Here is a 15,862-nt window from a genome sequence, read left to right as displayed (position 1 = left end):
TGCTTTTACCTAACTGTATGCTGACCATTTTATCCAGGAGGATCCTGTGAAAAACAGTATTGAAATCCTTACTGAAATCCAAAAAGATAGCACCAGCTGGCTTCCCTTGGTCAACTAATTGGGTGACCTTGTCACAAAAGGAAATTAAGTTAGTTAAGCGGGACCTTGCCCTGCTGAACCTGTGTTAGCTGTGCCCAACGACCGCGCTGTCCTTCTGGTATTTTTCAGTAACTCCCAGCACATTTTTCTCCATAATTTTACCAGGCACTGAAGTGAGACTGACAGCCGTGTAATTACCAGGGTCTTCTTTCCTGCCCTTCCTGAAAACTGGGACGGTGTTTGCCAGCTTCCAGCCAACTGGGACCACTCCAGATCATAAAAACGTAGAGTCATGACGTTGGAAAGGACCTACAAGATCATCCAGTCCAACCATCCTCCGCGTGGCACTACGGCCTTTGCCCCTTATCCTCGGTGGGACGCAGAGCCCCCGCTGGGTGGTGTTGCGGGATGGGGGCGGCAGGGGGCTCTGCTGTTCGGCTCGGAGCGGCTCATCTCAGCAGCTGCGCCCCCGCCGCTATATAACAGGCGGCCGCCGCGCTGTGCCGCTCCGTCCTGCCGGTGGGAGGAGGTGGTGGGAGCGACGGCGGAGGCAGGTGAGCTGAGTACGGGTTGTTCGCTTTATGCGGGGCCGGTGGCGGTGGGTGCCGGGGCGACGCGTGGCCAGGCAGCCCATAAAATGCGCTGGGAGGTGCGGAACGGGTGCTGGGCGGCTGGGGGGGCTGCGATGGGTGGGTGGTGGAGCGGCAGAGTGAATGCTGCTGGCTGAGGTCGGTGATGTGCGTTGTCGCATCTTCTCGGCCAAAAGTTTGGAGGATGCTCGTAAAGGAAGGGCTCGGGGCATCGCTGGCCGCGCTGAAGCCCCTTGTCGCTCCGTGGTGCCGGGATCGGTGCGTGCGAGCCGGGAGTGCAGCTGAGGGTCGCGTTTGGGAGATGCTTCTGGAGCTGTGGGTACTGCCGCCCTACCGGGGCACTAAACAGCATCTCCTTCATCTTTACTATTATGCAAGGTAACGAAGCAGCATCTGTCAGTTACAAGCTGGTGTTTTCCTTTGGTGTGGAAATCTTTAAAGCTCAGTGCAGTGGATCCGGCTCTCCCTGCTCTCATGAATGCTTCACTTGAAAAGCTCTTCACCTGGGCTGGTAAATGCCACCTGCTCTGGCTGCTCTTATTACCTTTCACTGCTCTGTGCTGCTTCTCTTCCCTTGCCTTCCCTCCCGGTCCCTGTGGGTTCCCCGAAGGCAGTGCTGCTCTCAGTGCCCTGCCTCGGGGCAGCCCGCAGCACCTCCTGGAGGGACCTGCTGTCCTCCAGTACTCCGGGTGTGGAGAGAGCAAGCCAGCAGGAGCCCTGGAATGATCACTGCATTAAACTCCAAAGATCCAGCAAAGGAAGCATTAGATATATTTACTGATATTAAGGTGTTGGCAGCAAAATAATTAAATGCCAAGTGTTGGCATCCAGGATATAACTTTGCACCGGATGGCTGTGCTGAGAAGGCACTTGGTATTAGCTGAACCGGAGGTGACATGATGCATAAATGCCTCGTTCCAATTTGCATGATTTCATACAGGAATTGTTTTGCTGTGCTCTGTGTAGAGGCTGTATGTTTTATTGTTCCTCGCCTCCAGTTTGAAGCAGGGGCGTGGGCTTTTCCATATCTCCTGCTACACAAACTCTCAGCCAGTCTGCTGTTTTCCAACGCAATTAAATATACCCGACTCCTTGTCTCTTTCCATCTCTGCAATCTGCTGTGGGGAGCAGCACAGCCCGTGCTGTAGGAAAGTGGTAGCAGTGAGCTGCATGTACAAAGATGAGGATTAACTTCTCACTCTTTTGCTTTATTTATCAGCAGAATTGAGTGATGTCTTGACATACAAAAGGGGGATTTTGTAGGTGATCCTTAGAGCAATGCACTGCCAGATTGGAAATCACTACCTGAGACTTGGAGGGCTGGGAAAAGCTCTCCAAGGCTGTATACATGGGGCTAATTTTGAAGCAGTTCCTGATATGAGACCAGGTCTTGCTTCATTTCTTTCTTTAGGGGTGGGAGGAGTTATTTGGCTACTGATGTAGGAAATAGCAGGTAAAAGTTTGCTCCAGTTGGGGGTGGGTGGGTGGAGGGGGAAACTACATTTTCAGCAAAGCTTCTCCTATGGTAAAGGTAAAGTAAAGGTAAGGTGTGGTCTGTTGTGATAGTGAGTATTAAGAAGGTGACTTAAAACTTGTCTTACATCTCCACAGTGTGTGTTTCCATGCAGACTATACAAGAATGTAGTAAGCAATGCTTTATATTTAGCAAGCTACTGGAGCGAAGAGCTTGCAGCACATCTATTGCAGACTTGCACTTCTCCACATCTGTGAAGCAACAGCAGCACATCTGATGCAGGGCAGGGGAGTCAGCACCCAGTGAGAAGCAGCACTCCCTCCCTGCAAGTTTAACTCTCAGTTGTACTTTCCAAAGTGGAAGCACCAGGAATCAGTGTGGGACAGAACTGCAAACTGAATTTGCAGGCTGCAAGTAATGTGCTCTATGGAGAGTCATACAGTGGTAGAAGTAAAGCACAATATAGAGGAGACTTGTATGTTATGGCTGGTTTAATAGCTGATTGAACACTCTGGAGGAGAAAAAATCAAGGCATACGATGAATATCTCAGTAATATGGTGAAAAGCCAGCAACAAGCAGTGCAAGAGGATGCCTCCCCCTGTGCCACCAGCTGGATGCTGAGGTTTGCTAAGAAGACTACTGAAGCACATTGAGCAAATGCTTTCCCAACAGAAGGATTGTTTTAGCTTGTTATTTATAGTTATTCTGTTCTTGCTTAAGTGCAGTATTAACTGACTGCAGAATGCTTAGTACTGTTTAAGTTATAAGTGTAGCTGGAAGCAGAAGGTAGCAAGCAATGAAGCTTGTTGTGTAATGGTTTAGTGCTGAGCTTGGTATTGCAAATGCAGGCCTGTCCAGAGTGGTGTGTCTTCAGGAAAGTAATTTTGGTGAATTTTCACATGACTTATTCCAATGTAATATCACTGTGGCTCACTATGTCTTTGAACTGCACTCCAGAAGCCTACTTACCTGCTCTATCCATTGCCATTCCATGGTTATCATTTGCTATTCTGGGTTTCCCAGTGATGAGCAATTAAAGATCTGTCCTGTCTTAGTTCACTTTGATACAGAACCAGGTTACTACTTTGCAGCCAGAAGGCCTCCATAGCGCCCTGGTTGGGGGGGGATAAGCAGATCCAAGGTCCTGTGTAACTTCATTGACATTAAGACTGCCTTAGCTTCCTCTCCAGATATCAGGAGCAATCTGCTGACTGTTCAGGGGCTGTGGGTGGAGAAACCCATTTTATTCCAGTGGAGATACCCGCATCAAAACTCTCTGCAAATGAGTTAATCCTCAGAAGCATCTGGTGCAGCAGCAGTTCCCAGGCTTTGCTATTTGTGGCATCGCTTACTGATATCAGTGATTTTTTTTTTTTCTTTTTGCAGTCCTTAAAACCAGCAAAAGCATCAGCTGACAGGTCCTTGGATTCCCTTTCCAGTGTGCAATTGTGACCCTTCAGTTTATAAGACGGTGGTAACTCAGGTTGCTTTGCAGAGATATCTGCCCAGAGATAAACTTCTTTGCATCCCATACAAGAGTTATCCCAGAGCTGGAAGAAAGGCATTACTTGTGCTATTTCTTTGCACAGCTGTGAGTTTCACTTCATGGATGCAATCACTGAACACTTGCAGGAGAATGACTTCCCCTTGAAATCACAGTTTAAAAAAGTAAACAAAAGCATCCAAAACACATGCTGGGCTAATTAGCTTCTCTATTAAGTTTCACTTTTTGAGTTTTAACTGTTTGTTGGCTCGTTTTAAATCAGTTGGCTTCTGTGTTTATTATCCCCGCGGGCTGCTCTCTTTTATGGCAAAGCTCTGACGCTGCCAAAGAGCACTCTGGCAGGCAAGGATAGTCTGAACAGAGATGCTCCAGCAGTGCTCCCTCTGGCATGTATTGTCTCTGCCAAGTTTTGCATGGGGTACCTGGAATGCATCCCTTTAAGCCACCTGAGATTCGTCACTCCAAGGCAATTCTCATAGTAATTCTCAAGCTTATACTACCGGTAAAATTCAGAGGGACTGAGTGACTCATAGGCAGAGTGGCTGCAGAGTATATTCTTATTATTGAATGAGAATTAGATTGATGGGGAAAGAAGGCTTTGTATTAAGCATTTCCAATTCTGATGTAATTTGTTCATTCCAGAATGCTAGGAGGAGTCACGATGTGCTGTGCACAGGGAAAGCTGGCAGGATGCTGGGCTCATAGAAGACATTAGGAATAAATTGCACTTCACTGTGCTCAGTAGAGCTGTGCTCTCATTGCATGTGCTCTTGTGTACCAGCTCCCTGGGATCTGAGGCTCTCCTCTTGCCATTGTGATGAAAGGTTGCTTATCTGTTGGTGTGACGGGATAGGGGGAGGCTTTAACAATAGGAACACTATCAAAACAACCTCTGGAAATACTCTGAGCCCAGGTGAGTTCAAACCTCTGTCTACATAGGCAGGTAATACAGCTGAATCCAGGAGTCAGTGGGTTGGATGGGGTTGCTGTATCATGGTCACGATCTGAATGTGCTACTTGGGGTTTAAGGCTATTGAGAGTGATACAAGTATGCAGTGTGGGCTCTGAAATAGCATCTCTCTTTGAAGATGGGACAAGTTGAAAGGCTGAGAGAATGTGCAGAAGATGAAATATCTGTAAGAGAAGAGTGCTCCTCTATCCTTTTTTAGATTTTAGATATTCAGAATGCATTTAATTATTTGAAGAGGTGGGAAGCTCTTTAATATCATCTGAAAGCTTCAAGAGAAGTTTATAAACCAAAGTCATAGAATCATGTGAATTGGAAGGGACTCTTCCAGGCCATGGAGTCCAGCTCCCTTCAGTGAACTGGGACACAACATCTTAATAACAGCAACTTCATCAAATTACCAGCTAGGACTTCTTGAATAAGCTGCATCAACCCATGCCTGATAGTGATACAGGAGAGCACTGAGTGGCTTACAGATGGGGCGGAAACAGTGGATCTTGCTAATGAAAATGCTTTCTTAAATAGCATGATATAGATGCATGGTTATATAATGCAAGTTTGTGTGCATTACTGTTGGAATTTACTGTAATAACTTAAGATGACTGCCAGATGTGCTTGTATTTTTGTTGATCAAAACCTGAGAGGCTCACAGTCACCATCCAGTCTGTGCAATGAAGTCCAGACCCATTGCTTCTGTCCAAGCGAGTCATCCTTTAATGTCAGAACCAGCCAGGCATGGGTGTTGAAGTGAAAGCCCTGAAGTTCAGGTCACAAATTACTGAGCTCTGCCCTCTGAGGACCTGGTTGAGGGTGGGCAGATGTTGCTCTGTTTCACCTTTCTGGAGCTCTGCCTTGGGCGAGGAGGGGGATGAGTCACTGGCACTGAGCTGCAGTAGCGTTAAGGTTAACCTGATTTGAGCGGAAACAATGCCGTGCCTGACAAGAGCAGAGCGTTCATTTTTAGCTGCTCAGCAGTTGGAGTATCAAATCTCTGAAAAGCTGCCTGGCTTGATTGTTCCCATTACATAACAGCGATGTCTTTGGGATTTGAGAGGCGCTGTGAGTGACATGTCTCTTACATAAATCCCCACGGCTGTGATCTGTGCTGACCCTGGGCAGCCAGGAATGGCTGACAGCAGTGCTGAGCCCATCGGGAGGCCAGGAGCAGTGGCCCTCTGCTCTGAGGGGTTCCCCCAGATGCTTGCTGGGGTTGCAGGTTTTGTTCCTGCTAATGTACTGTGAACAGGGGCTGAAGCAGAAAGCAAGCCCTTAAACCCTTTTGTGTCCTCATAGCCTTTGGGTGCTCTCTAATAGCTTGATGTCCTTCTTACACTGTGACCCCTAGGCTTGTTCAAAGGGTGTGTCTGCTGACTTCTCCATAGGAGAGCTGTGTTCTGGCTGTGCTGACTGCCTCTGCTGTAATTAAGAGCATGTTAAGAATGGTAGAACATAAAGCAATGTTGTGGGATTGTTTGGGAGAAGAATCAAGGTAACTATGCACAGAGATGCCTATCTAATTAAAACTACAGGGAGATGCGGATGGCAGCTAATGAGGCTGAATGTGCAACTTGAGTTATTTGAAGAGAAGCAACCTGCCTTGCTGGGGTAAAGAGGGTGGGAGGGAAATAGAACATACTTTAGAATTCATTACCAAAGTATAAATTTCACTATAACTAGTGCAAGCTTTGCTTTGGGTTCCTTTGGATTAGGGATTTTACCACACTGAACTGAAACGAATCAAGAATGGTAACTAGAAATTGCGTGTGAATCAAGTACTTAAAGACTACTATTTTATTAAATCGTTCCGAATATCCCATCTGTATCTTCATCTTTGAGTATCTTTTAAGTTTTCATCCAACTTTTCTCCACTTAATCTTTACCTCAAGGAAAAAAACTGAGAAGTGGCTTCCCTTTTTTCCCCACGTTCTCTCCTTCCTCTTTCTTTCCTTCTTTAGTTACTCTGCTTGTTCTGCAGTCACATCCCTCTTCTTGTACTTGTCTTTCTTCACTCTATAGTCTCTCCTGCCTCTTTTGTCTCATAACACAAATACATATCACTTTATTATTAAGAGGGGGGGAAAAAAAAGCTTTTCCAGCTTTTCTGTCTTACAGTTTGATCTGTGCTGTTTGGAAATTCCTCTTGTAGTTTCATCTTTGATTCTTTTACCTTGACTTTGGGCACCTTTTAACCCTTGTGAAAGTGTATCCTGGGCTAAGGACTGTCTGTTAACTTCTCAGACTCAGCCTGTCATCTTTGAGACCATAATTACCACTCTGGCAATTTTCTCTTGACTTCTGAAAGAAGCTCCTTCTGTGTGGCTTTTGGGTGATCTTCCTCACCTTTGTTTCTTCTCTTTCCCTTCCTGCTTTTTCTGGGAGATATCATAAGGAACATACTCAGCTTAATTTCCATGGATAGCAAAGCATTACCCTTTTATCATCAAATGGTAGCGTATGTTGAAGTGCCATATAGCCACATAGTGTGTGTCAAATAATGCAGAACCCCTTAAAAACAGCAATCTCTGTGAATACATCAAAACCTGACCAGGCTTAATCTGTGCTTCCCCCTTTAGCTTAGGTACCTAAATTTGACATAGGAGCACTGAGTTTGGGTAAGGCTCTTTCAGAGGAAGAGGAACAGAAAATGCAGAGTTTGTTTCAAAGCTCTGTGTTCTCTTCCCCATTTTTCAGAGTAGGTGTGTTGCCTGGTTGCTTGATTTCAGTCGCTTTTAACAGGGACCAACCTATCTGTGAGTTAATGGCAGGAAATTGAGGCAGGAGCACAATCAAAAGTGCAGGATGTTTAATCTTCAGCAGTGTTTACAAAAGATTCGGTGTTTGCCTTTGTTACCTACACTAATTCTGATGAGCCTTTTGTTCCTTTTTTTTTAAAGGTTTCCACCCTGGGACTGTTTTCTAAGGCAAACTATCACCAATGGAAGTAACATTTGTTTTTCCAGCGTTCTGGGTAAGATTATCTTCTGTGTTGGTTTTATTTGTCTGATGTGTTCGTAAACGTTTGCCACTGAACTCTTTGCAAGTTTTCTTTGATTTTTATTACATTCTGTCCAACAAAAAGAAAAATGCTCTCTGATGATTTCATAAACAATGCAGATAAAGGTGACTTCAAAGCAAACCACGAGGCTCTTGCACTGGGGGAATTAAAACATAAACAGACCTTTGCTTTCCTAATGTTGTTTCGAATTGTTTCATAGGTATAGTGAGTATTGAAAATATATGGTATATACTAGTTGAGTTTCATATCTAAACTAAACATAGCTACTTCCTTTGTGTGTGTTCTTTGGGCTATCAAATCTTTTAAAGATACAATATTTGAAGTTGGACACATGTTTGGGACAGTGGGAAAGGTGTATTTTTCCTGGGAGATGGATCCTGTAAACCATGTTGTAGTGGCATGAAGTTGTGCTCAGTCAGTCATTGTGAACAATAATGTTGCTTGCTGAAGTTTCTGGAAGGTCAACAGTGATGTTATACCAGGGAGAAAAGAAGTTGATAGCTATGTTGCCAAGTTGCGGGGCAGTGTTTGCCATTAGGCTGGGGACATTAGCTCCATGATTTATAGTGCCCCCCAGTAACATGCTGGAAATGGCCCCAAAGCCTTGTGACTCCCTTCCAGCTGACCCTCAGTCAGGCAAGATGCAGTGCTGGCTTTGGCCCAGCCAGAGCCAACTTCACTCTGACCAAATAAAAGCTGAGCTCTGAGGACTTTTTCTGCAGTGACCATGTCATGATGGGACAAAACCGTCTTTCATGATCTTATGCTGTGCCCAATTTTACAGCAGGCTCTCAGCTAATTTCTAGGAGGTCTGAGCCTGCTCCCCAAGTGATAAAGTAGCCTGGCTGGTAAAGATTTGGTGATTCTGCATGAGCATTTTGCTGTAATTTGGAGAGACCTGGACCTGGTCTGACCTGGAATCAAAAAGGTCTGGTAAGAGCAGCTGGCACTGGGAGATGTCCAAGATCCCAGCAGTAAGTATGGGAACAACTCCACTATGCAGCATAGTAAGGAGTTGCTTATGGGCCATTGGATAGGCAAAAACCTCCTTAAGAGTCTTGAAATGAGTTTGGTTGATGTAATGATGTAATGATTGCTAGAAATACTCTGCTTGTGACAAACCCTGTAGCTATAGCAGTTGGCTGCAAGTAAAGAAAATGCTGCCAGAAGTAGAAGTCAAATAGAGCAAGAAATGTAGGGGACTATCTATAATTTGATGCTTCCTGCAAACCTGGAAGGATAATTTGCTGGCCCATTTCTAACTCTTTTGAAGAGGCAGGACCAAATAATGTTTGTTTGTAGGATATAATGTGCTTTTCACTTTTCTCATGCAGATCTTAGAGCTCTGAGTGGGCAGATGCAGTTTGTACAAAAGCATAACCTTGCTCTTTGTGTGAACTTGGAGTGTGTAATGCATACAGACATAGCTGTGTCTAATAGGAGGTATCCTGACCCACTATTAAAATGGTGTTCTGAAAGTGTTATTAAAAAAAGATTTTTAAGGAGTAGGTTGAAGTGTTCTGCTTGGGAAGTTGTGGATCAAATGGTTGATAATTTACCTCTGCTTCAAAGAAGAGGAGGTTTTTGCTGCTTTCAGCAATAACCAGAAAGGCAGTGAAGCAATTTGACAATATTTTAAGTCATCCAGTAATTTAACACTGGATTACCATTGAAATCTCATAAAAATACTGAAGCCATCTTACAGTGTATCAGATGGATTAAACATGATTCACTTATTGCATTAAATTCCAGAGGGATTAATAATGTCTGGGTCATTGTTCCCTAGACTTAGAAATTGTAAGGCCAGAGGGGTCTGCGTGAATATCTGTTCTTTCTACCTACTCTGTGTGGGTTGAGGAAATGCTGAATATATACCAGGAATCATCCTTTTTTTTTTTTTTTTTAAATTTCCTTTGTTCAGCAAATCTTCTGGAAAGAGATCAAATTCTTGTTGTAGAGGGTATCAGTAGTAATGAATCTGCCATGTCACAGGTAAATGGTTGCAGTGAATGAGTCTTGCTCTCAGAAGCAGCTTGCAGCTCTCTTCAGCTTCTGAATGTAGTACATTGTTTGTCCTGCAGGACCAGTAAAGTATCAGTTATCTGAGAAGCTGACCCTCCATTCCATTAGCCACTTAAAATGCATTTACTATGAGATGTGTTGAAGGATGGTGAATCTTTTAGTTCAGGTTTTCATGTAATATGACTTTAAATTAATGTGTAGTGTGGAATTAGGGGCAATAATGTTAGCACACTATACTGCCATTATTAAATGTTGATGTAACTGTGTAGAAAGAGATTTGCATGCCCAAGCCTATTTTCCATACAGCTACTGTCTTTCAATGCCTTATTGATTGTGTCCCATGATAAGCTTTCCCTGATGCTGTTAACTACTGATGTGAGTCTGATGGTTTGATCATAGCTACAGTTGTCTTTTAACTTTAACTACTTCCAGTTTAAACCTTTTCCAGTTGTTAGCAGCAATCATTGCATCAGGGAAATTATTGGCATATCTGCCCTCTGCTGCTGTGTACAGGTTACCAGAGCTCTATTTTATTTATTTATTTTTTGCTTTTCTTCCATCACTTGCATTTATGCAATGGTAATTTGCATGTTGTTATCTGTGTCCCTTTTCCCCATCTGTTATGCACTGTGGATTTGTTTTAAAGGTTTATTTGCTGCTGCTGTTACATTGATTAACCAGGATTCTTTAACTGAAAAAGCTTTCTTTCATGACTGTGGCACAGTGCTTTTTGTGTTATGACAGATTGTAAAGTATCCCCAGCTAAACAGTTCACCTCCATCCAGCAGAAATCTAGTATAGTATTATCTAGAGATACTTCTTGAGTTAAGATGTGGACAAGAACTTGTGGACTTTCCTGTAGCCTTCAAGTGAAGTGCTTTTTCCTGATAGAATAAAATTGTGTGGCAGTATTTTTCCTTAACTTTGAGGATATATGCCTGAGGAATATCTCTGTCTGTTCTCTTACCTCACTTGATGGATTTCTAGCAGACATTTTCCTCATCTCATCTTGTGGTTTGCCAGCAGTCCAGATTCTGCTTTTCTTGTATGTGTGATGTTCATGGCTTTATCTTATGCACAGTTGCTCCGAAATAAGCATGGAGCTTTTTTAGCATTGATTCTTACCATAATTTACTGTTACCATTTTAACTTTTAGTAGAAGTGAGCTTCCTTTTAAGAAGGGAATTCTGTTGATATGGTGAGCCCAGCCATTGCAGTTGTAAGCAGGTATTGTTTGTCCTTTAAGAAACAAAAATAAGCTATTCAAATATCAACAATACTGGCATAACACTGCCTTCTGTTGTCAGTGCTGCAGTGTATGAATCACAAGTGCTTTGACAATTCATCGTGACATGGGAAGGCCCTTGTTTGTCTGACATGTGCAGTGTGCAGCTCTGTAGTGCATGTGACCTTTGCAGGCTGCGGCTGCTGCAGTGTCATGGTGGGAGTAAGCAGACTTGAACCTTGTAAGATGGAATTCATGCTGCGATTGGCTTTGGGGCTGACTCCATACAGCAGTGGAAGGAAAAGGCAGCAGCCGAGGTTAAAACTTTATATGTTTTCTCTTGTGAAACACCAGTATAATCTTATTAAGTGGTTGCTTCTCAGAATTTTAACAGTTTACCAGGTTAAAGTAATATGTATATGGTAATTGGCTTTTCACTGTTTGAAATAAGTTATGTGTCAACATGTGCTGCTATTGGAGCTGCCATATACCTTGCCTGGTGAGGGTCTGTAAGGAGGTGAATGGGACCATCTCATGCGAACTGACTGCATAGGAAAAGTTTGCATCTCTGTGTTAAACTGTGCTTAGCGTGAAGGTGCTTGGGAAGCTGAGTGTCTACAGCAGAGAATTTGTAGAATGGCTTAGTGAATGTGTTCAAATGAATTTCAGAGGTTACCAGATTCCCATGGATAACGACTCCATTCATGGGCTGTGTAAGTGCAGCATCCCAAATGGGATCCAGTCCACAGAAGAGAAACCTGCTTGTAAATGTTATGTTCTTTTATTTGGTGTCTTGTGGCTTAGTGATGAGTGATCCTACTTCACAGCATGCTTCCAGTACAACAACTAGGACAAATGAAATAAAAGATATAGAGAAGGACTGAGGAATGATCCGTCTGCAGTGACAATAGAAACAACTTCAGAAGTCCCTGGTTTAAATATAAAGTTACTTGCAAAGAGTCTTCTGATATGATAATTACATTATTCATACTGTTTTTCTGAATTTCAAAACAAAGTGTGACCTTGATTTCAAAGTAAAGTGCATGAAAGCATGCTGTGCTTATTTTTCATAATTAATCATGTATAAGCCAATTTTATGGCAAAATAGATAAATGAGATGTCGGCGTACTAGTTTGTAAATACTTCACTTCAAGATGTTAATGTGGTTTGTGTCTTAGCTTTAAAAAATCCAGTGCTTTTCAGTTTCTTATAGTGAGGGGCTCAAACCTGAAAATACTTGGGGTGAGGTCTCACCAGAGCTGAATACAGAGGGAGGATCACCTCACTGCCTTTGCTGGCAATGCTAATTCTGATACAAGCCAGGATGCTACTGGCCTTCTCACCCCAAGGAAAAGTGAAAGGTGTGCCATGAAGTCACCTTGATGGGGCCATTTCTTTGTTGGGTAGATGGAACTACAGGGCCCATAGTCTTGTGGGCATGCGTGGCTTTGTAGAGTTCTGGCATCACAAGGGTCTGGGAATGCTGTAGGATGATGGTAAGGGTGGGATGGCTGCTGCCAGAGCAGAGTAGGTTTGCATATGGAAGAGGGGCTTGGGCTCCCACTTAGCCAGGCTTCAGTTACATGCATCTCCATCAGGAAGCCACTGTGATATTATATGGGTAAAACCATTTAATAGCAAATATCTCTGAATGTTATGTATAGGTAACATTACACCAGAGTTAGCACTGGCAGTTGATAATGTGGGTATTATAAGCGCCTCTTTTAATAGGATTTACTGAATTCTACTGTGAAGTGTCACAGGACAGCATTAAATTATTTTTTAGCTCACTTGTCTCTACTTTGAACAAATTCTGGTGTTTAGTGTCTGTTAGGCAGTATAATAGGTTTCAGCATTAGGCTGCATTGGGTGTGTAAGCTAATATTTGAGTCTTTTAGCTCTTCCTTCTAAGCTGCCAAGTGGTGGAAGATACAGCTCAGATGAGAGAAAACAATTTAAACTTTCTCAGTGAACCAGTTTTGAGAAGAGTTTTTTCTCAAATGCAGAGCTTCATGCTGGAGCAGTGTGATTAAAAGCCTATGGGGATTCAAGCATTGGGATGGTTTTAAGAAGATCAAGGGACTGAATGCAATTTTCCTGCAAATGATAATTAAAGAAACAGCATCCTCATTAGCATAATACAGTAAATGATAAAAAGAATTGGACAGATGCCTAATCTCACAGTGCTTCTTAATTTACAAGTGCGTGTTTTAAAACTAAGGCAATTGAGATCTGTTCTTCCTGGAAGCCCCTCTGAATCACCAAAACTACTTTTTGAATAACTTCACTTTTGTTGTCCTAAAGAAGAAACTTCTTTCAGTATTTTTATGTATTCCAGAACTCCATCCAAAGTCTGTTACCCTTCTATATGTAACAGAAACAGATAGGAGGGAGATATCTGTAGTACTTTAGGATTTCTAAGATTGGATGCCTACCAGATGAAGTTACACATCTGAGGAGAGTTTCTCAATTGGAGTTATATGCAGCTCTAAAGAAGTCCGGAGACAGCTGTTACAATATGAAACGCTCATTTTTTGCTTTGTTCACTTTGAGGTTACCACTCTAAGTTGTTTATGTGCTGGGGCTGTGGAGAAACATCTGTGAGCCCTATCAAGGAGTTAAGTTTTTGAGTAGAATTTCTGAATTGTTAAAACTAGAAAGCTTTTTTTTTTTTTTTTTTTTTTTCCAAATTGTGAATCATACGGCAAGGAGTAACAGGTGTCATTTGTGTTGCTGCTGTCATTTCTTACATGTATTCTGTTCTTGTCCAATAAAAGCCACGATGGTGTGGTTCCTCTGTTTCAGTTTAAATATCTTAGATCTGTCCTTTTATCACCACATTGATAGGTTCCTAAATGGTTTTAATCAAAACTTCGTATAGTCTCAGAATCATCTTGCCACCTGCAAATATGAGTGGCTCATCAGATCTCATTAGATGTCCACATGGCTAAATGAGGGCTAGGTATATAGTACAGATGATGTTTTTGCACTGCTCAGTGCACCCCAGTGTACTCTGCTCAGAGTCTCTTCTGAGACCCATACAGAGTGTCCTGTAAAGCATCACTGTTACACTATGTGCATTTTGAAGCTTGTAAATTTGTTGAGCACGGGAGTGGTTTTTACAGTGTGAAGTGAGGGCCTGTGTTGTGGGAACGTGGGGTCAGCAGGAAGTCAAGTTGAGGGTGCTAAAACTTGCTGGGGTGCTGATGGATATGAGCATTGGAGTTTGCATGTGGGAGCTGATCCTGATTTGGCCTTGTCCATGGTGCTGCTGAGAGTAGCGCCTTGTGCACCTGGTCCCCTTGGCCATGCTGGGGTATTGCCATAGTACTTAAAGAAATCATATCTTAATTGGCAGTCCTCTTTGACTTGTAATGCTAGACTGTGCCTCCCTGAAAGACTGTAGGGGGAATTGTGCTTTTTTAATAAGGTTAAGTATATAGAGGAGAAAAGGCTTTTTTTAGGAATGAAAATGATTTCTCAGTGGGAGCTGACTTCTGAATTATTCTGCTTAAGACCCATTGCAAGGTGGGAGCTGGCTGCAAATGGATGCTGGATTTTTCTAGCTGGGAGTAACCTTCCCTTTCTCAAATCATTGAGCCTCTGTCAAGATGAGAGCTAGCAAGCACTGCTTGATGAAGGGGTTGTTCCTTCCAGAGCCAAGAGGTCAGCTGGCACACACATCTACCAAAGTGATATTCTGCCCATATTAAAGCTAACACAATATGATAAGTGCAAATCCTTAATGTTGGGCAATATAAGATCTTCAGAAGATGAATACACTGAGAATCATGCTCCAGAAAATCAAAAGACCTTTCAACTCTCTGCTAGGTGGTCACTATAGGTGATAGTGTCTATTCTGTTGCAGGCTGGGTTTCTGTTTGATGTCAGGAATTAAGAAACAAGGTGAATTATGTAATGCTTTAGAGTAAATATTAATATGTTCAGAAGTTGTTATGGTGGGAAACTTGCTCTTTTGAAATCTCCAACTCTGAAGTCATTTGGAGTCAATGGCCCTCCTGTTTGATTTTTCCTGTGTCTTAATACATCAAGCTGTAGCTGATCCCTTTATATCCTGCTAATCTCTTATATATGCTGAAGTAGTAACTGTGGAGCTGGAGGCTTCTGATAGATAAAAAAGAGCACCATTGATCTTGCTGATACAGACACTTCCACACAGGGCTTTGAACCTGTGATCGTTCTGGAGGAGAAGTACGAGTGATGCATGGTGGTCCCCAGCGAGGGTGGGTATTTTTGAAGAAATGTATCTCTTGCAGTTTTATAGTAGCCACAAACAAGTTACTAGCATTAAAACACAAGAATCCCTCATGGTTCAAATACTACTGGCACATCAGCTGTGCCAAATCCGGCACTGTAGTCTGTAGGTCTCTGCAGACTTTCTTGGTGTTTTCTTTGCCTACCTTGTTCTCTGTGTAATGTGCCTGTGTGGTGCAGGATGGCAGGGGGACCCTTTCTCATCCAATTCAAGGACTTTGCGGTATGTTGGGACCCTGTGCTGGTGTTGCATCTCATTTTCTTTCAGGGCTGAGAATGATGCAGTCAGTGCAGCAAGGAGGTTTGTTGCCCCTCCAACTGGGATGTGGTGGGAGTGTGCTCACAGATCTAGACGCTTGGTTCTTCTCATTCTCATCTAGCCCATACAGCTGGAGAGCTTACTATGGCTTGTGCATCCTGTTTTCCCCATGTTCAGATTCTCTGGTAGTTTATTTCATGGCAGTGTTACTCTATTTCTCTTGCAGATAATCAGCTATCCAAGAAATAAAATCTCTGAAATAATTCTTGAAGAATACATTTGGATGTGTATGTGTATTTTACTCATGTTGAGAGTTTTATGAACAGAGAACCTGTCTTTCCTTAAGTGTACATCTTGTTTTAGAGAGTGTGTTTCTCAGTTTTTACTCATAAGGGCAATATAAATATTTGATGTATTTAGAGATCTGTGC

At 42.9% G+C, this 15,862-nt stretch overlaps 1 protein-coding gene across 2 annotated transcripts in view; it reads left to right on the top strand.

The window, feature by feature from the left end:
• The first annotated feature begins 609 nt into the window (after positions 1 to 609).
• MTUS2 (microtubule associated scaffold protein 2) overlaps positions 610 to 15,862 on the top strand; it is a 232,330-nt gene continuing 217,077 nt past the window's right edge. For both annotated transcript variants that reach the window (XM_015851998.3, XM_015851995.3), the window contains exons 1-2: positions 610 to 653; positions 7,530 to 7,603. The gene's annotated coding sequence lies outside the window, so the exon portion shown is untranslated. The remainder of the gene's footprint in view (positions 654 to 7,529; positions 7,604 to 15,862) is intronic.

Source organism: Coturnix japonica, chromosome 1 (assembly GCF_054131305.1).
Source record: "Coturnix japonica strain WE chromosome 1, WE-NBRP24, whole genome shotgun sequence".
In the NCBI taxonomy this organism is placed as follows: domain Eukaryota; kingdom Metazoa; phylum Chordata; class Aves; order Galliformes; family Phasianidae; genus Coturnix; species Coturnix japonica.
Note: the sequence above shows the minus strand (reverse complement) of the source record. Positions and strands in the feature narration are given on the sequence as shown.